Here is a 22779-nt window from a genome sequence, read left to right on the forward strand (position 1 = left end):
GAGCTTTTTATTGCAAAAGCACGGTAAATTTTACCATATTCTGTAAGTTTTAACCGTACTTTTTTCTCCCTCCATAATTAACATAAATTACTCGAAGTTCTTGGTTCATAGATGAAACAAAAATATTGTTTCCTTAACATTTATTTCATCTAGTAGGTTTGAGATTTCACATCTATCTGAAAGCATCTTAATTTTAACATCATATCATAAAAGAAAACGCATCACATAATGTCAACTGTCTAAACATCAGTTATATACAACTGAGCACATTCTAATTTTATACTTTAGTTACTTTATTTGTTACTTTAAAAAAAATGATGTTTCTGAAGAGTAATAGATTTTTTTTCGCCATAGTTTTCATCGTTTCTTTATTAATCGAAAACAGTAAGTTTGACCCAACTTTGCTTTGCTTTTAAAAACTGTTAATAATATTAATCTGTTATTTATATGTAGTCAATATCAACTTGCGTACTTAAAGTTTTTACATTATGATTGAAGTACAAGAATTTTATGAAATCAAATAACATATAATAAATATAGATTTAAAGGTTCTGTAAAAAAATAATCATTGAGGGAATTTGAAATGCTTGATAAATATGGAAGATTGAACCAACCAATCTAGTTTTGTTGAGAATGTCATAAGTTATTACATCTTACAATTTTTTAACTTAAAAAAAACAACTTGAAGTTAAATTTTACGATGAATTAAAGTTAAAGGTTTTATTTGAATTATAGTTAACAAACATTGAATTTAAAAATAAAAATGTTTGCTGCCAATTTTTAATGGAAAACTGTAAGTTTTCTAACTATTGATAACTCGAAATTAATATCAAATTTATTTAAAATTCCATTTTGTTAATAATTAATGTTATAATTTAATGCAATAATTTTATTTTATACATTAGTGCATAAGTTATTCTACATTCCTCCGCATCTTTTTCATAAAAATATCATCGATGTATAGATTGAAAAACAACGTATTTACATAATTAAACACATTGCATTTATATAATTCAGATTTCATGATTCATTTTACTGTAGGAAATGTATGTTTGCTGAAATGTTGATTATTCGATATTCTCAAATCTTCTATAAACACTAATAATTCTAATTTGTTATATATCAAGGCAATTATGTTATAAATTAATAAACTTATATTACAATTGCTGAGCGGTAGCGCTTCGCGCTGTCGTGCCACAGGTCCTTGGTTCGATCCTTGGGCCGGGCAAGGCCGACTCAGCTTTTCATCCCTTCAGTGGGTCGATAAAATGAGTACCAAGCATGCTTGGGAACTAACACTGGGGGTTCCGCGTTCGGCTGACCACCTGACCGGAACATATGCTCCTGCACCCCAGAGCCCAAGGTCAAGAAAACTGAGATGGGCACAGTCGGCCTTGGCCCTCTTAATGGGCTGTCGCGCCACTGAGTTAGTTAGTTAGTTTATATTACAATTAATTAGTAAAATTAATGAAATTATTTTATGAATTAATAAAATTAATTCATTAATTAATACAATAAAATTATTACACAAATTAATACAATAATATTGATATTTTTTATAAATTAATACAATTTTGCTATAAATTACTGACTAAATCTTATAGTAGTCATTTATTTGCTTTGATTAAACACTAATTGAACATTTTCTGCCTTAAAGATGAATGTAACGTAGTTTTAAATTTAAACATAAAAATTCTACAAGAAATTATCAACCGATTTAATAAATTAAATTTCAAATAGCAGATGCAATAATAAACGTTAAATAATCAGTTTTATCTCTGTTTTCTAACGTTTTAATTAAAAAATGATTAATGAAACTAATTTAATATCAGTTTATAGTATTGCAGAATATTTTTTTTACTATGCATGCAATAATTGAATTGCATAGAATTGTAGTGAAAGAATATCAGTTTACATGAGCTACTAGAATACCATAAAATATACAAATAGATAATACGATTAATATATTAAAAATCGACATAATAGATAAATTAAAAAATGATAAGCAATTTATTATAAGAAATTCCTTAAATAGAAATTATAATTTTTGTTATTTTATGATTTTCATATGCATTAAAAACTAATTTTTCAATATTTTTAAATTCATTTCTATATTTTCTTATTTTTAAATTTATATTTTTTTCACTAAACTAACTTTTGACAGCATAAAAATCATACTAAGAGTATAAAGTGCAAATGGACCCTTCTATAAAGAACTAAAAAAAGAATGAATTATCTAAGATTTTGTGAAAAATGTTAAAAACTGATTTCGCTGTTCAGTAACTTCACATAATTTACCAGAAATTTTAATCCATCTCCCTACAAGCATTCATATAATGCTTATTTTTCAAACACTGTCCTTCTTACTTAACTGAATAAATGTCCTATTCTGTCATTGTTTGAATTTATTGCAAGAACTTATTGAAATTATCACTCTTTTCCAATTAATGGAATATCATTACCCATCTAGCATATTGTTCGGACTTCGCACCTGGTGACTACCATTTGATTTCTAATTTTAGATGTAAGGGAAGTTAGCTCTATGAAGTTATGTAATGTGAGGTTCAGTGTTTTTTTAAAGACATGGCAGGGAGCTAGTATGGCATGGACATGCAAAAATTTTCACACCATCTTCAAAAATAAATGTCTCAATATTGAATTTTGATAGAGGTTTAACCTGCAAAATTATGTAAATATTGCAGAAATTAAGTGAATTTTGTACTTTTTAAGAAATACAGAGGACTTTACTTATGAGATTTTCTTTTCCCATTACATTAAACGAGAAAAATTTAATGTGTACGTATAAAATTGTTTCTCTTTTAAAGTATTATTAATCTATTTCTTAAATGTCTTACAGATGCTGCTGATGCAGGTAATTCTTTTTAACTTTTACAAACCAGAAGCTGTCATAAATTTTTATTATGATAATCATACTTTTATTTTGGCAACTTTTCAAAAGGTAATAGTTTTTCAAACCGTTTATTTTTTTATATCAATCATACTTATAAATTGTTTGTTTTCCAATGACAAATCAATCTTCTTTAACATTTTTCATGTGTCCTATGACGTGAAATACTAACGAATGTCAAAGGTTTTTTTATTGCATTTCCAATAAATTACAAATATTTCTTTTTTTTAAATGTAATAACACACTTCATGACTACGACAGATGTATACACATACTTTATGAGACAATCTAACGGTCTCGGGAGCTTTTAATATGATTCTGTTAGATACGATTTAACTTCACGCCAGAGTCTAGAGTGCAAAAAATGAAAAAAAAAAAAAAAAAAAAAAGAGGAACACCCTAATAGGTAATAACGCAATGATTTCATTTTCAAGTATTATGATAAAATCTTAATGATTCGAACAAATTGCCTTAAATATACACACACACACACACAAAAAAAAAAAAAAAGATTTAAGAAAAATTGCGCAAACGATATTTGAAGTAACGAAATCAGAAACAAAAATGCACTTTCTCTGATTCTCAAAATAAGGGAGATAAACAGACTCGGCTAAATACGATGGTTGGCTCTTAATGGATGAGACAAATTTTTATGGCTATGGAGCCCTAAATGATCAGCATTCTTCCAATGGAACCCTAGCTCAAAAACTAATAATAAGAGCGTATTTACAAATAAAAGACTGTCTTACTTTGTTGTTGTCTTGTCGAAGTAGTGCAAAGGAATAAAATGGCACCAAAGCCTTCTAAACCAGTTCTGGTAATATCATAGACCTTTGCCTCAAAGACTTTAACCTCTCGAGGTACTGGATTGGAGAAAATTACGATCTGTGGATGAATGAATGGATGTATGAATGGGTTCGCTCTATAAACGGGTGCGACGTATGGTGTGGCAGAAGTCGAATTCTTGGCCATAGATGGCGCCACTGAAAAACAAGAGACGCACACTCTGCCTTAAATTTGCTCGGTTTCACCAAGCAGGCTTTACCGTGTGGCAAGTGACATTAGAACCAACTAACCAACCTTTGGCGAGTAGAGCAGTTGGCAGTTTATTTGGATTAGGTCTACACTGCTTTACTTTGGAAATATTTAACAAGAAGAACAGCATTTTTTCCCCAGTTTAATCACGAGACGTGGTGGCTCAGGGGATAGAGCTTTCGCCTTTCAATTAGGCGAGCCGGGTTCGAATCCCAGTCCATACGAATTCCGCATCCGGCTTGCACCGACCACAGTGCTGACGTAAAATATCCTCAGTGGTAGACGGATCGTGGGTTAGAGTCCCTTGCCATCAAGCTAATCATGGGAGGTCTTCGTGGTTTTCCTGTCCATGTAAAGTAAATGCGGATTAGTTCCATCAGAAAGTCCTCCATGAAGGCAAATTTTTCCTAATACTTGATCCCTTGTCTTCTGGATTGGGTTCAAAATTTCAAGGTTACGGAGTTGAACACTGGTGGCCGTAAACTGAGAATTCGGCCTGCTGCTCAACGATGGTTATAAAATAAAATATTTTTATCATTAATAATCTCAAGTTAGATTTTATATCTGATAAATGACTCTAAATCCAGTCTTGTTATGAGTCTGTTATTTGTGTATTCACATATACTTAAAATGCATGTTATATGCCGAAATATGGTTTTCGTTGAAACTAAAAAGAACTGCCGCAAACGTTTAAAATCACTAATAGGGGAAGATATTTCTGCATTTGTTATTTAGTTATTTTATTTCAGTATGAAAAGCATGATAGGAAATGCTAATGCAATATTTTATAAATGTATGCTTTTTAGTTTATTCAATGGAACGATTCAATTCTTTGAAAAATTAGGCATTTTTTTGCTTGCAAAAAGATACTTAATTTTTTTTATTGGCATTTTATTTTGAATCATGTCGTAAAGACAACCAAAATATTCTGTAAATAAAGGGTTATTGATTGAATCTAAATATAATTACAGATTAAAAAAAAACCTAACTCTCGTAACCTGTTTACCCCTTTCACGGAACCCTAGGGTTCCGCTGAACACTAACAGGGATCCTCTGGTTAAGGCATCAGAAGAGTAGTCAAAAGTTTTGCCTTCGTAATGTCACTTTTTGTGTAGTTCACCATATCTATAGAACTATTTAAGGTAATAAAATGTTTGCGCGCAATTATAAAAGTCATTTACCTAAACATAAGTCTTAAAAAATAAATTGTTATAATTTTTCGCTATTTATAATTTATTTTATAAATTTTAACAAAATGTCAATTTTTTTTTTCGATTTATAATTCTTTTCTTATTACATATTTTTAAATGAGGAAATCTGAAATTTAAACAGAAGCTGTTCTTTTATTGTTCTGTTCTATGTGCAGTTACGGTTTTCAAATAAATGTTCATAAATAAGTCTTTAGTTTTATTACAAAATTAGTTATATGTAAAGAGCTAACTGAGATTTATATTTGTAATCAAAGGTACTTAACGACAATTAACACCCAACCTATCAACATTAATCCTAATTAACCCAGACAACGCCTATTAGCACAGAAGTTCACAAATATTTAAGCATTTAAACTTGGCAGCATTCAAATTTAAATAAAGGCTTCTCTAGATATAAAAGTACTAAATTTAAGTACTAAAGTACTAAAACTAAGTGCTTATCCAAACATCGTTCCGAAAGACAGGCAAAATAATCCAAAGTCATTATGATACATAATACAGTGAAACCTCTCGAGAGCGACCACTCTCTGTTCCACAGTAAAATGACTGTTAATGGCTGGTTCTAATGCCACTTGCCACACGAATAAGCCTGCTTGGTGAAACCGAGCAAATTTAAGGCAGAGTGCGCGATTCTTTTTTTTCAGTGGCGCCATCTATGGCCAAGAATTCGACCTCTGCCACGCCATACGTCACACCTGTTTATAAGGTGGACCCATTCATACATCCATTCATACATCCATTCATTTATCCACAGATCGTAATTTTGACCTGAATCAGAGAACGATCGATCTCCAATCCAGAACCCCCAGAGGTACTGATTTATTATGGGAACATGGAGGACTTTGAGACTCGACAGAATTTTAACGTGCATCAGTCACCAACTACACGGGGAGTCTTCAGCCGGCGGGGTTCAAACCCACGAACTCTCGGACATTGGCCCAGTGCCCTACCGACCAGGCTATCCCGGCCTATGGTTGTTAAGGGAGGTTCTTAGGGGTTACAGCCATTGACTTCAGAATGTTATCGAAGGTACGTGATTTTTCGCAAACGATTTTATTTTCATCAGTGCCCTTTTTTGGTTCTACCTGTTATGGCGTTACGAAAAACCGGATCAATGAAAAAAAATTGGCGTCAATAAAAGTGATTCTCAGTTATATAATCATTGACTAAAACCAAATTTACCAATCATGAATGATAGAATTATTTTAAATAAATAAAAAAGTATGTTTTTCTGTTTACGTTTGTATATAATTTTATGTCATGAAAATTTGCTTGTTTGAGATGCTTAGTTTTTTCTGGAATAAATTTTTTTCTAAATTAACTTTCAACTCTAAAAATAAATCATAGACAGCATCATCTTTAGTGCACTCTGACTGCAACTTAAGGTTATGTTTGGCTTAACCCCGTCCCGCCTCCTGTGGGAGGCATCCGGGGAGGCAGATGATCCATTGAACAAACATAGTGTAGTTTTTACAAGTGAAAGATGATAAATATAAAGGCAACAATGAACAGAAGTAAAGATGATCAGCAAGTATAATATTTACAGGAGAATGTTGAAACAGATGTGAAGATGATGGGCACGGTGGTAATCAAGAACAGAAGTAAAGATGTTCGATTACACAAACAAAAAATGGTTTTTATATGGGGGGGTTGTGTGACGAATCTACGGTTTCCAATAAGGTAAGGTCTAATTGGCATTATATCCGCGAGCTGTAGCAAGATTTCAATCTGTGTAGTGATTGTTATGCATAATGATTTGACGACTGTGAGAAGTGTTATCTGTCGATGATTTCCGGCGTATGTCTCTCGAAGTGTGACCTGATTATTTCAATGATTCCCTGTTTAATCTGTTTGTTTCTCCAATTTTGTCTCAATTGTTCGTAATTGAACCCGGCAGGGAAGAAGCCTGTTCTTATGGTTTGGTATTCGGGGCATCTGGTTAGTATGTGGTCCAAGTTATCGGTGGTGTTACATGAGGGGCAGTTAGGATCTTTATGGTGAAAGCGGGCCTGATAGGTGTGCTGGGTACCGTGATCTGTTAAGAATTGGTTGAGATAAAAATTACTGTTTAATGTTCTTGGGTTTACGTTTTTAATTAGATTATAAGTGTGTCGACCCTGTTCATGTTCTTCATCCCATCTCTTCTGCCATATGTCCAAAATCTCGTCTCTCTTTTGCTGCCGAATGGTTCTTCTTGATGGGGAATTATAAGTATCGATTTTTTCTAGTTCGCAGGCCTTTTTGGCATAAATGTCCGCTTTTTCATTTCCTTCGTGTCCCACATGGGCCCTTATCCATGACAAGCCAATGTTGTTTTTGTGGTGCATTTTTATCATAGTTACGAGATAGTCCGCGTCTTTCGGCCGCTCAAGTGCTTGGAGGCCCGAAAGTGAGTCTGAGAATATGTTGACATGTTTACTGATCCCGTTCGTGTTTATGAACATTATTGCCTGAAGAACTGCCCACAGTTCTGCTTTAAATACAGTGGAATTTTCACAAAGTCTGAATTGGCATTGGTCAATCTGGTTACCATTTTGGTAAACTACAAAGGCGCAGCCGACTCTGGTCTCGTTATTATATGTCATTCTTGACCCATCAGTGTAGATCTCCATTCCCGTGTTTGTTGGTGGGTTAAAATTAAAAGAGATTTGATAATGTTCTGCGGGGTGTTTATATAGTAGGTCAATCTGTCTATCAGTAGGTTTATCATGTAAATAGATATTAGAGATGTCGGCTTCTGTTCTGACGATCAGGTCAAGGGGTATAGTTCCTGCAAGAATTTGTAAGGCCGAGGTGGACGTGGTGCTATAAGCCTTGGTTATGTTTAGCAAAGGTAGTCTCTCTATTTTCCTAATCTTGTTAAAAATTTTTACCTTCTCACTATACCAGATCTCAGCTCCATAAATTACGATTTTTTGAGTACACTGTAAGTAAATCAGCTTTCTTATTTTTGGATCTAGGCCCCAATCGGCTCCCGATAGTCTATTTAACTTGTATTGTAGTTTTGAAGTTTTTGTGTAGAGTTTCTCAAGATGAGGGAGCCAAGACAATAGGTTGTTTAAGCGAAATCCGAGGTAGTCGATTGTATAGTGTACTCTAATGGTCTGATTATCCAGTTTTACGGTTGGTTTTCTTGTGATCTGCTTTTGCTTTGGGAATACGATTGCCTGTGTCTTGGTAGTACTAAATGTTAATTCATGCTTTTTAGCCAAGTTTTGGTATTTGGTTAGTATATTCGACATGGTGGGCCCGAGGCGATCCACCCCCGTGCCCACCACCGTGACCATAAAATCGTCAGCATATGCGATGGTTGATTCTCCCTCACTGTACGACTGTGTCAAAATGTCATTTGCGATTAGGAGCCAGAGAATCGGTCCAAGGCTAGAGCCCTGTGGTACACCTTTATTTATGTGTTTTCGCAGTGTCAGAGATTTTGATTGATGTATTATAGCTCTATCTGTTAGGAAACTCTGAATAAGACAGGTAAGTGTCCATGACGTGTTGATATTAACCAGTTGCTCCATAATTCTGTGTTTCCTCACGCTGTCGAAAGCGCCTTTGATATCTAGTGAAACTCCTAGAGTATACTGTCCCTTGTTTTTTGCTGTTTCTATGATGTTAAGTAGTGACCTCATGGCCGTTGCAGTAGATCTTCCTGTTCTGAAGCCGTGCTGATTTGTGTGGAGATAATTATTATCCTCCAGATAGAAAAGGAGCCTGTTTGTGATCAGCTTGTCTAACAGCTTTCCCCAAGTTGCAACTTAAGGTTATAGATTTCTTTCAAAAATCGTCAAAAAGAGCTCTCTAAAACAAGAACCTCACACTAATATTTTGAATACATTTAATCTACATATTTGTTTAGTTAATAAATTTTAATTATATATTTTTTCGTGTTTTATTATTTGACCTATTCCGCATTTGGTGCAGAAGTTTACCCGGTAGCTGGGAGAGGTTTTGGTGATCTCTCTTAAAGGTTTTCGTTATTACGAAGTCTATTAAAAAAATTCGGTGTCTCCTGAAAGTAAATATAGGAGTAAATACAAAAGTAAATATAAGTTAATATCCCTCGTAAATGTAGGAGGTCTCTACTTAAGGGTGGTCTTTCCTGGATGTTTCACTGTTTAACCATTTTAATTAGGAGGTTTGTTTGCAAAATAAACAACCTGACACAAAGGTACTTCATTCTATTTAGGAACAATGTTACACCAAACAATGACTGTAGTATGATAGATATTGGATGATGTTTCAAAAATTAAGAATTTATGAATTATGTTCTTTATAACACTTGAATTGAAAAAATTTGAGCCAATATTTTTCTGCTAATTCAGTGTGTCATCTTTTTCAAAATTCTTCAGATAGGTCATGCTAACTATTAAAATTATTTTATTTTCAGAGAAACTTCACAAGAAGAAGAAAGTTAAAGACGAAAAAAAAGGTCATTAATTTTCTTTTAAAATTTCTTTGCTTTATTTAATTTGAATGAGGAAAACAACTTCTAAAAAGGATATGCACGTTTCAAAAATTTTAAACTTTAGAAATAATAGATTTTCCATGGGTTCTGTTTACTTTATAAAATAATCATCTAAAATAAATAACTGTCAGTGTTTGAAAAATTGCATTACAAAATTTCGAGTTTTTTTCCTTTCTTTTTTTTCTTTTTTCCTTTAATTCTTTCTTTTATTAATTCCTTCCATTTTTGTTGAGGAAATGAAGGTTATTCCTCGAAACTATTTTTTCATGAAAAATAAAAAAATACACTGCTTAAATTCCTTAAACTCGAAACAAATTAAACCCTTTTGATGAAAAGAATTGTTGGGACATTAAAATGGATTAATGAATTAAATATTAAAAAAGAACTATCAATATTTTTGTAAAAAATAGCCAATTTTCTTAGTTGAAAATCACTAAAAAATCGATGAATTAATTTTTGCATACTTTATGAGCATTTTCTTATTTTATCTAAATTTTTCAAATGTTAAAAAACTAGATCGCGATCATTTCCCCTCTTAACTTTTATCTTTCTGAGAAATGAAATTTTGCACAATTTTACTTATTAAAATAAAAGAGCTTAACTATTGCTAATGCTGGAATTGGAAAAACAAAATTTTTTAAAGGAACTCATTTTTTACAGAGTATATGTCATAGTAGACTGATATTTATAAAGCCAAAAAAATTATTAGTTTAAATTACTTGGCCAGCTTTAATTAAAAAAAAGTAGACATTTATTTTAAATAAGGGAGCTCGCTACTAATTTTCATTTTTATCTTTAATGCATTCATCAAAAAAGCTATTGATAAAATAATTGTCTAAACTATATAAATTTTTATTAAATGATTAAGCCCACAATTATTCTTTATCCCTTGAAAAGTACTATGTACTATTTATTTGTTAAACACATTTTTTTGCGAGAAGGTAAAATATGTATGTATGCATGTTAGCAAAAAGGGATACATATTTGTTTTTGTTAGAGTTTAACAATAAAAGAAGTTCTCATTTGTAATTATTTATGTTACGTACTATAAATGTGTCTTTATTCAAATAACGAGTGAGTGAGCTCTATCAACTCCTCTTTTCTAATTGCTTGAATGTAATTATTTGCTCTTAGACTGGTTCCTTTGCCTACCAGATTTCAAAATATGTAAGACAGTGTTGTAAAGAAAAATAATCCCATTGAAAATTCAAACTTTTACAAAATTCGTGAAAGTAATTAAAATTAATTAAAAGTAACTTCATTTAAAGATTTTGTCCCATTAAATACTGGTAAATGTAATTTAAATACTTAGTTTGATTACTTAGTTTTTCAGCTACATCAAAAATTTTAGGCACTATGAACATTTACGAAATTAATTTTTTTTAATAGGACTATTCTCATTGCGTCTGTTTACAGACGAGCCTAAGAATTGCATGAATCAGATTTAAAGGCTCACTTGCACTTTCGAATCTGATTAGTGCAATTGGCACTTCTGTTAAAGCGAGAAAAAAATTTTCCCAAAGCTAAGCAGAAGTTTTTCTTCACTTCGTAAAAAATAAACAAATAAATAAAAAAGAGGAAGAGTGAAAGGGAGAAAAATTTTATTGAAATTTTTAAATATGTAATTTTTTTTTTTTACTCAGAAAACCAAGTATTTCGGCGAACTGCGTTCCTCTCCAACTATAGCACTGAATGTTACAGTAATAAATATGGAATATTTTACTCTGCAAAGCATTATTTCATGTAGGAATTAGTCTCCTTAATTAGTATAAAACAAACCTTTTTCTTCCTTTGAAAATAGGAAGTAATTATCTACGAAATACTTATAATAGAAAACTGTTAATATTTAAGAAAGTGTAACTTATTTAAAAAATATTACACTATTTTAATGCAAAAATTAATAGAAAACTGCTCTACAAAAATTTTTCACATTGTGAAAAAAAAAATTATGTAACCCTTAAATTATCTAGTAAAATATTTTGCTCTGTTATATATTTCTAAAACACTTTTAATATTACTAGTATTATATATTAGGAGATTTTTCAAGCATTTTAAAGAAAAACACAATTTAGGATAACTCAAATTTTTACAAAAGAATTCAGTATGATAAATTTTAAAACAAGAGTGGACCCATAAACACACATTACAGTTTTTACATTCAAATTCATATTCTCGTGTTTTTTGGTTTGCACTGCAAAAGATGCACTTTCTATTTCAGTTTTTTCCCCCACCGATTTATTAACCGAATGTCTTTTGACTTGCAAAACATAATAAGCTCCTTTAAAATATACGCTTAGTGGCATTAATTCAATATTGGCCAATGGACTTTTAGCCAGCTTCAGTTTGAAGCAGATTGGGCCGGTTAGAAAATGATATCACGTCGACACGGGCTAAATAAAGCACTTGTACACACAGGGCATTGCGTGAATGCTGGCTAAATACAACGCTCGTAACGAAAAAGTTAAATCTTTATATCGTAATACAGGTAATTCAATACAAATCGTTGATTAGTATTAAATTTTTCTATTGAATAGCATTTTAACATAAGCAGAAAATAAAAATAATATTAACCAAAGAATTCCTTACAGCCGGCACAAATATTCAATTTTTGTATGCACTGGATGTGAGAAAACGAAAAAGTGCTTATGAGGGGTTTTTCCTAAACCTTGTCCATTGCTTAATGACTGTATTCAGGCAACACGATTTCTTTTCATTAGATGTAAGCAAATTTTTCATGTAACAAATCTCATGAACCATTGACGTTATGAACCATTACTTTGATTATCTACATTATTTAAGTGTTGGATAGTTTAACGATTACCATTTTCTTTCTTTACAGGCAACAGCTCAATGACAGGTAAACCATTGAGGAAAATCCTTAATGGAGGTATCTTTTATTGTAATAATACTAGCCTATTAAAATCTAATTTACTGGCACTGGTGGAAATAGAAACTGAAAAACTTAGAACAAAAACAATATTCGTTTGCATTTGTATTTATTGCAAAGATTTATATTTGTATATACAGTAAAACCCCGCTATAGTGAACACGGTTTATAGTGAACTCCCAGATATAGTGAACGAACTGTTCGGTCCCGTGCCTTTACTATACACGCATGATGTTATTGTTCGTGGATATAGTGAACCAAAAAAGTGAGAAAGTTGGATATTATGAACTTTTTTCTGTCCTCGACTGATTTTTCCTCTTCATTTTTTGGTAATAATTTTGAAATGTCTACTTCAAAATAAATACTTATACTGATTTTTAAAACCATCTATAGAGTGAAATGTAGAGATAAGCATCTTTTCTTGTTTGCTTCTTTTATCTCACTTAAATAAGGCCAACCCAATAATTGTAGTATTATTGGGTATTATAATTGTAGTAAGGACAAAATTTTCCCTGAATCAGCTTCGCATCAGCTGAAGATTACTAATTATTTTTTTTTGTACACAAGACGAAGGATAATAAAAATAAGTTAGCCCATTTTTTGTTACTACGTATTATTTTTCAGTCATTTTTGTATTTCATTTTATTGGTCATTTATTTAAAAAATGTATAATAAAAGGAAGGAGTTCAGAAACATTAATTAAACTTGTTTGCGGAACGGATATAGTGAATTCCCGGTTATATTCACTATAGCGGGGTTTGACTGTATATATATATATATATATATATATATATATATATATATATATATATATATATATATATATATATATATATATATATATATATATATATATAATTCAATAAAGTTTTTCAAACATTATATAGCGTTGAATAAAAAAATAACTATAAAAATATTAATAAAATAATTAACCCCACTGAAAATAGTCATGTGCACGAGTTTAACATCCCTCATAAATTAATCAGGTTGATTAAAATGACAACTTCATCTACTAAAGCGAAAGTAAAGGTACAAAACAAAATGTCCTGGGAATTTGATATTGTAACTGGATTGAGACAGGCGGTGACATTCTATCGACCTTGCTGTTTAATATATGCCTTGAAAATGTGATGCGTAACACAGTATCAAATTTTTGGACCTGTCAAAGAGGGTGATATGTGGAGAAGGCGATACAATTTTGAAATTGCAAGGCTATTTAAAGAAAAAGATATAATCAATTATGTAAAAGCAGAGAGAATTCAATGGCTAGGACACCTTGAGAGAATGGAGGAAAGCAGATGCACTACGAAGATATTCAAGGGGCAGTGCCAGAGCCAAAGGAAAAGAGGAAAGCCGGCCAAGAGATGGTTAGACGAGGTGGAAAAAGACCTTAAGATTCTAAAACTCCGAAACTGGAAACAAAGAGCTAAAGACAGGCGACTTTGGAGAAAAATTGTTAGTGAGGCCATGGTCCAACATGAACTGTAATGCCAGGGAGTTAGTTAGTTCGAAAATAATCATGCGGGTGACTGACTTAGCCTGTGTTTCTATTCCATAAAATAGTAATAAAAGTACTTCAATCACCTTTTCTAAGTATCACTTAATTAACATTATGCATAGTTTATGCGTTATTTTAAACTTTTGAAAATTTTGTGTTTCCTAGAAGAAATGAAGATATTTAAATCAAAATGTCATTTTATTCTAAATGAGCTTTTAATTTATTCAATAGTAGGAGATATTGGTTTGGGTAAGTTATTAATGTTTTTTTTTTATTTAAATCTCCCAATATCTAACGAAAAGTCATTTTGAAAAATTAAAAAATAAAAAATTCTTCAAAAATGAAGCATTTAAAAATAACAATAATAATAATTTAATAATCTTCTTTAGATAGCAATGAAAATAAGTAAATTATTTTTTAAACAAAAGTAACCAGGTTTTGTCCTCTGTTAAAATCAGTATCATTGTTAAAACCAGTATAAAATTTAAAACTGCATTAAAACATTTTCTGAAATGTAGGTGTTTCTGCCAAATTAAATCGTTTTACTATTATATGTATGACAAATTAATGAAAGTGAATTCATCTGCTTTAATTCTAAGCGGATGATAATATTCTTAAGCATGCTATTCAATCTTTGGTCATATCTTTTTTTCCCCAATTTTGTCAAACAAGTATTTTATCTCAAACAAGATTCTAAAATTAAAGTATCTTTTGAAATTATAATACTTACGTCTATTTCCGTAAACACTTTTATTTGAAAAATTCTCAAAATTCTACTGTTTCTTGAATTTTTAATATGGTTTAATTCTAATGTTATCTTTAGGCTTAGCAAACGAAATATTTTTTAAAAAAAGTAATCATGGTTGTTTTTATTGAAGGTTACTCTATTTGTCTTTAAATATTCGGAAAATAGGAAACGATAATAAGCAATTATTAAAAAATAAGAAAAAACAATTTTATAAAAAAAATGCAGTAACCAAGGTAGTTTAAAATCGTAATTTCGTAAAAAAAACTATTTGGAAATCCTTAGAATATAAATAAACATATTTAGTTTTTAGTCATAATAAGCGAATATATTAATAAAGGAATAGAATTTTTTAAATAGATTAATAGATAGTGTTAATTAAACATACAAGCAAGTATATTTTATTAAAGAGCCCGGGATTGTTGACGTATCGGATAATCACTCTAGGTGTAAAAGCATCTGCAATCAGAAAATATAATCAGAAATATTTAAAGCATTTAAAAAGTTGAACAAATTGTATCAAACTAAATTTCATAAGTGAACAAAAGAAAACTAAACTAGCATGTTGCATATACTAGATAATGGTATTTTACGATAGTGATGTAGTATTACTGATGTAATAGTAATGATGTGATGATCAAGTAAATATGATGTAAATGATGTACTATTGTATTATTACTGATGAAATATTACAGTGTTATTACAGGTATTTCTATTATTGAAAAGCTCCTATAACAGCTTTCCGAGTTGAGTAATCTGCACGATGAATATCAAAAATGATAATATCGATATCGTTATCTCCAACGAGAAACATCAAATACAATGGTATCGCTTTGATTATCAAATAATTTAATTTTATTACTCTACTTACGTGCCCATGCTCATGAGTTCATTATAATATAGTCTCTTTATCATAAGTCCTTGTTAAGTTTAAGAAAATATAGCACAAGTTAGAGAAAGACATCACCAAGATACATTGAAGGTTACGGCGAGATTCAAACAAACCAACAATGATGAATATCGTCATTTGGGGCTACTTTGTGCAGGATTTCGTAGTTTTTGAACTTTGACATGTAAAAAAACTATGTCAATTCAAACTTTAGTAAAATTTATCGATATTATATTCATAACTGGACTCAGACGAGTGAATTTAATCAATATTGGCATTATTTGTATGTAATATTTACGAATAATAAGTCAAAACATACCTTGCACAAAGTAGCCCCCATATGGGGCTACTTTGTGCAGCGATAGGAATTCAGTTTAATAATCATGTTTTTAGTAAAATATTGATATAAAATTGTTAAAAAAGTTAATTGTTGACATTTTTAAAGACAAAAACATCAAGATTTGTAAAGATATTAGTTTGAAAATAATTTTCAGCGTTAAAAAACCATTTTTTTAAAGAATTTTTTCTTAAAAAGAATGTTTATTTCAAAACATTTGAGTTTAAACAAAAGGACACCATATACTTTTTTTAACATTGAAATGGATGATATTTCAAAAATAATAATTATTACATATTCATTAACATTTATAATATTGATACATTTGAACATAACATGCTTGAATGAACATGTCAGAACTTGCTCTTCAGTTTCTGTCAAAATCACCTGATGTCCTATAAAATATATTTTTATGTGTTAAATCGTTTGATTAATTCATTAGAAAACTCTTTGTAAAAGAAAAATAATAGTTTACCAGCACGTTTCATGTGTTTCTTGTGAATTTTATTAGAGATAGTATTTCTGTGGATTTTGTACATCCGAGAAGCTTCTGCAATCGACATACCACCGGCAACTGCTTGCAAACACATTGTTGCAGCTTTTCTAAAGTGTAATCTCGGTAGTTTCTCATTCCAGGTATTTTTTTATAACGTCTGACCATTTTTCTGTCGAAAAAAAAAACGAATGAAACTTTGCACAAAGTAGCCCCAAAGTGCATTTTTTTTCATTTTCCGTTTATTTGTTATTAATTTTCCAAATTTTTTAACGCTAACATGATATAATTGTTTATTAATATATAAATAAAAAATTTTGCACTTAAAACAATTGTTTAATCAACGTCTTTGCATTTCACAGCTAAAGTTTCCGCGCACACTTTTTGACATCCGACGTCCTCGGAAAGTTGTTGACATTGGATGAACGAAACACACTCTGAGATTGTTTTAAAATTCGAAAAAATGCTTGTAGTAATAGAAGAGACTTCTATCTTCAAATTCCACACATTTTTAACGTGAAACAAACATAATACTGAATAGCAGCACTTGAAAAATGCCAAATTCGAATTTGCACAAAGTAGCCCCCGCTGCACAAATTAGCCCCGAATGACGGTACATGCATCTCTATCATTATCGACAATGATAAATAGATGCATCTCTATCATTATCGATGATGATAAATAGATGAATCGTTATCATTATCGACAAAGGTTTGATTTTATTGTTATACATAAGCTGAATTATGAGCTCATTAATAAGTACGCATCATAAGCCCTCGTCATGTTGAACTAATAGCACAAATTAGAGAAATAATTCATTAGGATACATTGAAGGTTACGAAGGGATTCAAACAAATCAACAATGATAAATATATGCATCTCTGTCAATATAGACAATGATAAATAGATGTATCGCTATCATTATGGTTTAATTTCATGAATAATTTCTCTAACTTGTGGTTTGAGAACCCGATAATGGTTTAATTTTATTGTTATACATACATATACAGGATTGTGAACTCATTACTTAGTACGCATCATAAACTCTCGTCAAGTTGAACTAGTAGCACAAGTTAGAGAAATTATTCATCAAGATACTGTCAAGGTTATGGAGGGATTCAAATAAATTAACAATGATAAATATATGCATCTCTATCAATATCGGCAATGAGAAATTTATGTATCGCTATAATTATCGTTAATGATTTAATTTTATTGTTATATTTTCGTTTTGATAAAATTTTGAAAATTAATGCAATAATTCCGCAAATTAATTGATGATTTTACAATTCCGAAACGAATGTGGTAAGTGTTGTTTTAATACTTGTCGAAAATTTATCAAAACATAATTATTTTTTTAATTTTACAGTTAAATTAAAACATCACAGATTTCATTAATTGGTGCCTTGCACATATTGCTTTTCTTTTTGAGTTTAATCCCATGCTCTTTAGTAAAAGTTTCCTTGTAACTATAAAATGTTATGAAAAACAATTCATGTTTTAATAGTCCTAATTTTAATATATTAATATATATTTAATATTTCCTATTACATCAAAAGTTATGTATAACATACATCTTTTTGCAGGTGCAACTCATGCAGGTAACATACATTAGCTCTTTAAATTAAAATCTTAATTTCATGAATTTGAAACAAGAAGCCTAAATGAAAAAAGAAATAAGTTTAAAGAAAGAATCATTATTTCTTACTTGATAAAGTTGTTGATTCTAGCTCACTATGCTTAAATATAAATTTTTAGTTAAATTACGGACTTCCTTACCTTTTGCCTACGGCTGGTACCATCACATGTGAACCACATGTGATGGTACAACATGGTACACCATAAGCAAATGGTTAAAAAGCTTTGAACTTGAAGATTGAAAAATGTACCTTATTTGGTGTTAACTCTTTTCTTTCATTTTTCCAGTAAGAGACTTAGTACATGGTAAGAAATCTTTTTCTTTCATCTATAGTGAACTATCTTCATAACACAATCAGCAAATGAATGAAAGTAAGTTTCGAAATAATAATCCCTAGGACTAAATCACAACTAAATAGATAGTAACAAAATCGCAAAGATATACTTGTCAATAGATAAACTGTATTGCTTCAAAAATTACAGGGAAAGCAGCCGAGTACTCAAAACAAGACACTCATTATCAAATCCAACGATTTATGGAGAAAATAAAATCGATTTGAAAAAAAAGCGCTATGTTTTAAAAGAAAATGGTTGCGAAAGCGGTGCCCAAGTGGAACAACGGTGGCTGAAAGAGGCGAATCGGGACATGATACAGTTCTAAGTAGAACGAACGGGTGCTGAGGACTGTCGTCATTAACGAGGGAATCAACTTGCATATGAAAGAAGCAACATTCAAAAGCATCAAGATAAACTGATGCAATAGAAATGTAACAATTTTGGCATTATCGAAGTGAAATTTACGTCCAACTTTCCAACAATGTCGAAGTGGAATTCATGTCCAACTTTCCAACAATGTGCAGAAATGGAAGATTTATCTAACTTTGGATGACGGACATATTAGTCGTGTACTCCTAAATTTAAATTTTACAGCTCGTCTGGTTTGCCTTATGTAATCAAGGTTCAATTGAGTGCAAGGTATGTGGTATATTCCACAGTGATTATCGTTTTTATTAAGATCTTCAATGGACTTTAATTTTGCTAACAGGCCTGAAAACGACTTTAATGCCAAAACGGAACAGGCTATTATCATTTGTTTGAAGCAAACGCTAGAAAAATACTTTCGTTTGCTGCAATTGCAATTTTGTTGCATTATACGCATACTAAATACGCATATCTACACTTTTCTAAACAATCCGTATTCATCAAAAAACGATGTAAATAATTCAGCCATTTTTTTCTCATATTCGTGTTTGGCTCATTGAATTAATTAGGATTGACTAAGTCATTTTCAAAAGTAAAATCCCTTTTAAATTTTTGTTGTTGTTGTCCGGTCAGTGTAATTCGCCTGAATCAAAATTAATAAATGTTTATAGACTCTGAACAACTAACTAAAGTGATGAAAGCATACTATTATGACGAATATCTAATTTTAACAGAAAAATGCTCGATTCACTATGATTTTGTAATAAATTTCTCAATTAGCAATCTTTTATACTTTTAGTAAATTTTCTCATGACGCAACATGTTTACTTGCGTTGGGGATAAATTTACGTTGAATCAACGTTATGTGGTACTTTTCTCTTTTCAGATTTAATTATAACTAGGAGTCTGTGCTCGTTACATTTGTCATACCAGCAATTGCCAACCTTCGCTGTTCCTTTCAGATTGCTTTGAAATTCGATCTTACTTCTCTCGTTTATTGGATACTTTTGTATTTCATTCTAGCTTTTGTATGCATGCTGATACACTTTTGCAATATGGAGTGCCAAAAATATGTAACACATACATCAAGTCAAACAATTAATTTATAAACATTTCCCTAATTCTTTATCATTCATTCATTTTATTTCCATTCATTCAAATTACGATTTTATGAATATTAAATTACAAATTTCAGTGTTTAGGGATGCAGCATTTCTTTATTTTTACTCAAACTCATAAAATGAGTGATAAACCAAGGGAAATTGTAAGAAAATGAAGAAGAAAAAACATAGCTGTCTGATCATCTACGATTAAACGCATCTATCTTCCTCTGTAGCAGATTTAACGATAAAATATAGCTCTAAATTATTATTGAAAACCAAACTCAGTGGCGCGACAGCCCATAGAGGGCCAAGGCCTACTGTGCCCATCTCAGTTTTCTTCACCTTGGACTCTGGGGTGCAGGGGCAAATGTTCCGGTCAGGTGGTCAGCCGAACGCGGAACCCCCAATGTTTAGTTCCCAAGCATGCTTGGTACTCATTTGTCGACCCACTAGATGAAAGGCTGAAATTATTATTGAACATTAGTAAAATATTTTTTTAAAAAAAGTTCAGGAGCTCCATGAAATTTAAGCATCATCAAAACTAAACGTACTAAGTAACGGAAGTCAGTTTCTGTAAAGGAAAATCTCTAAATTTCTACTTAATTTGCGTAAATTGATAAGCATAATTAAGGCAAAGATATATTATCTGCCTGTTTTCTTAAAATAATCTTCCCTTATTGCTTATTGTTTGCTTTTTCATGCTTATGACTGCTCGCTCTGTCACTTGTTGTTTCAAGCTGGTATTCTTTTTTTAAAACCTGCAAAAGTTCACAAATATTGAAACTGTTAATTTTTCATTTCTACTCAACTCATAACATAGTTCGCTTCTGTTTTTCTGAGCCCATGAGAGCAAAAATAGTTTTTTTTAATTCAGAAATTTGTGTTTTTTTCTTCATTTTTTTGTCGTATGCCTGTTTAGGCAGTGGGGGTGTTATTGCTCTTGTTTTTCAGTGGCGCCATCTATGGCCAGGAATTCGACTTCGTGCCACGCCATTCAAACAACCATAACCCGTTTATAGGGCGGGTCATATTCACACATAAAAGAGAAAGGACATAGAACACACAGAGAGAGAAAAAAACATCCATGCCTTGCCCGGGATTCGAACCCAGGACCTCTCTGATGCAAGGACAGTTCCCTGCCCCCTACACAGGCCGGTCGGCAGAAATGTGTTTACCTACACGTAAAGCATTCCTGCTTGGACTGCTTACTTACTTAATTCAGCTCCTAATAACTGACAGTGTAGGCACTGGAATCGACAAATTGAAACAACTCACCGAAACTCGAGACGTCCACTTACAAAAGATCCCATCCCATGTTGGTGTCCCTGGTAATGAAGTCGCAGATAATCTGGCTAAAAGTGGCACCACTGAAGTTGCAACATCTGACTACCCCATTACCTATCAATAGATTTTCTCTCTGAAGAAAAGCTGCCACAATCAAATATGGTTAGCCCTTCTTGTTCACCACTGGTTTGGCAGAAAAAGCCCTGGTGGTTCTCAAGAGTTTAAAGTTGATGAATCGGATCAAACGACTGCTTCGCGAATCATCAGTGACCATTTAAAATGCTTAACTTTCAAATTAAGGTACAAAGTCTTCCCAACATGTAGCAAATGCAATTTGAAACCAACTTCCCCCGAGCACATCGTCGATTGTCTGGAATTTTCCTCAGAGGACATTCTCTTGCATTTTTTGGTGAGTGATTTTGCCAGAGCTTTTGGAGTCATGGATTTGATAGAACTGAGGCTATACTATGAAGGAGTGGAAGCAACAACAACAGTTCTTTGTTGCCAATGCCAAAAAGAAATTTCACCCATTTTCTTAAAAACAAATCTACATGTGTTGGGGGGGGGCGACCATGTCAACCTTCATCTATCAAAAGGTACCTCGTGATTGAATCAAGTTAGCATGTCTTATATACCAGTGAATTGATGTTTAATAACCGTAGTGGTAGTTGCGCCACAATACTCCACCACCAGAATTTTATCAGGGATAGAATTCGATGAACAGATTCCACTAGATGCTGTACTTGTGAAAGATCGGGAGAGCTGCAATTAAAGTCACCGAGTTTTTGAGTGCTGAATGTGAGAGGTGTATTAACTTCACAGTCGTAGTCCCTCCTGTGTTGGCTTTAGCAGTCGAGTATATGCAGGCTGACGTTGTGTTTGTTTGAGACGAGACTGAGCAGCAACAGCGGAGGAGGTGGATAATGTCGCAGTCACAAGTAGCAAGTCAACTGTTCAATGTGGACTATCCATCGAAGTAGGCGTTACTGTGAAGTTATTTGCGAAGTGGGCGCTACTGCGTGACGTTATTTGATAGATTATTTTTAAATGAATGAATGTAATGTTTTTTCTTCTTCAAGAGAACGAAAAAATAATTCGAATATCTTATTTCAGGTCTCCTAAATTTTGGTAAGATTCTCTCTCTTAATTCCCATTAGCTGAGCAATTTTCATTTTATTACTACTGTTGTAACTAATTTCGATTGAAAACATATTCCATTACTTATTAATGCTAAACAAAAGTAATAAAAGATGTGCGATAACTATCTGACCGAATTTGCTGCGAGCTCAAGGTTATAGATATAAGATAACTTGAAGGTAATCATACACCCTATTACATATGGTTTTCTCTAACTGACAAGGGTGTTGGTCAGTGATCAGTTTCTGTGCTGGACAAGTGACCAGTTTCCCCATTTAGGGTGCAGATTGTACCGAATTTGGTTTCACATATATTGGTCTTGTATCAGATGATATTTTGGCCAGATTTAGTTTTATTTGCTTTGTTATTTACTATTATCGCCAAAAAGGGAAACATTTGCCCCTCCAATTGTTTCCCCCAGTGTAGTTTATAAGTAGGTGC

At 31.7% G+C, this 22779-nt stretch overlaps 1 long non-coding RNA gene across 2 annotated transcripts; it reads left to right on the forward strand.

Annotated features, from left to right (window-relative positions):
• Positions 1-217: 217 nt before the first annotated feature.
• On the forward strand, positions 218-18477 carry LOC107440158 (uncharacterized). Of its 2 annotated transcripts, XR_001583606.4 has the most exons (7): positions 218-384; positions 2858-2872; positions 9548-9589; positions 12465-12482; positions 14242-14259; positions 18061-18075; positions 18401-18477. It is a non-coding gene; the product is annotated as an uncharacterized LOC107440158 (long non-coding RNA). The 2 variants fall into 2 exon arrangements; XR_015435318.1 differs by lacking the exon at positions 14242-14259.
• The last annotated feature ends 4302 nt before the right edge of the window (positions 18478-22779 follow it).

This window comes from Parasteatoda tepidariorum, chromosome 1 (genome assembly GCF_982258835.1).
Source record: "Parasteatoda tepidariorum strain Cologne lab strain chromosome 1, Ptep-v5.0, whole genome shotgun sequence".
NCBI classification, from domain to species: domain Eukaryota; kingdom Metazoa; phylum Arthropoda; class Arachnida; order Araneae; family Theridiidae; genus Parasteatoda; species Parasteatoda tepidariorum.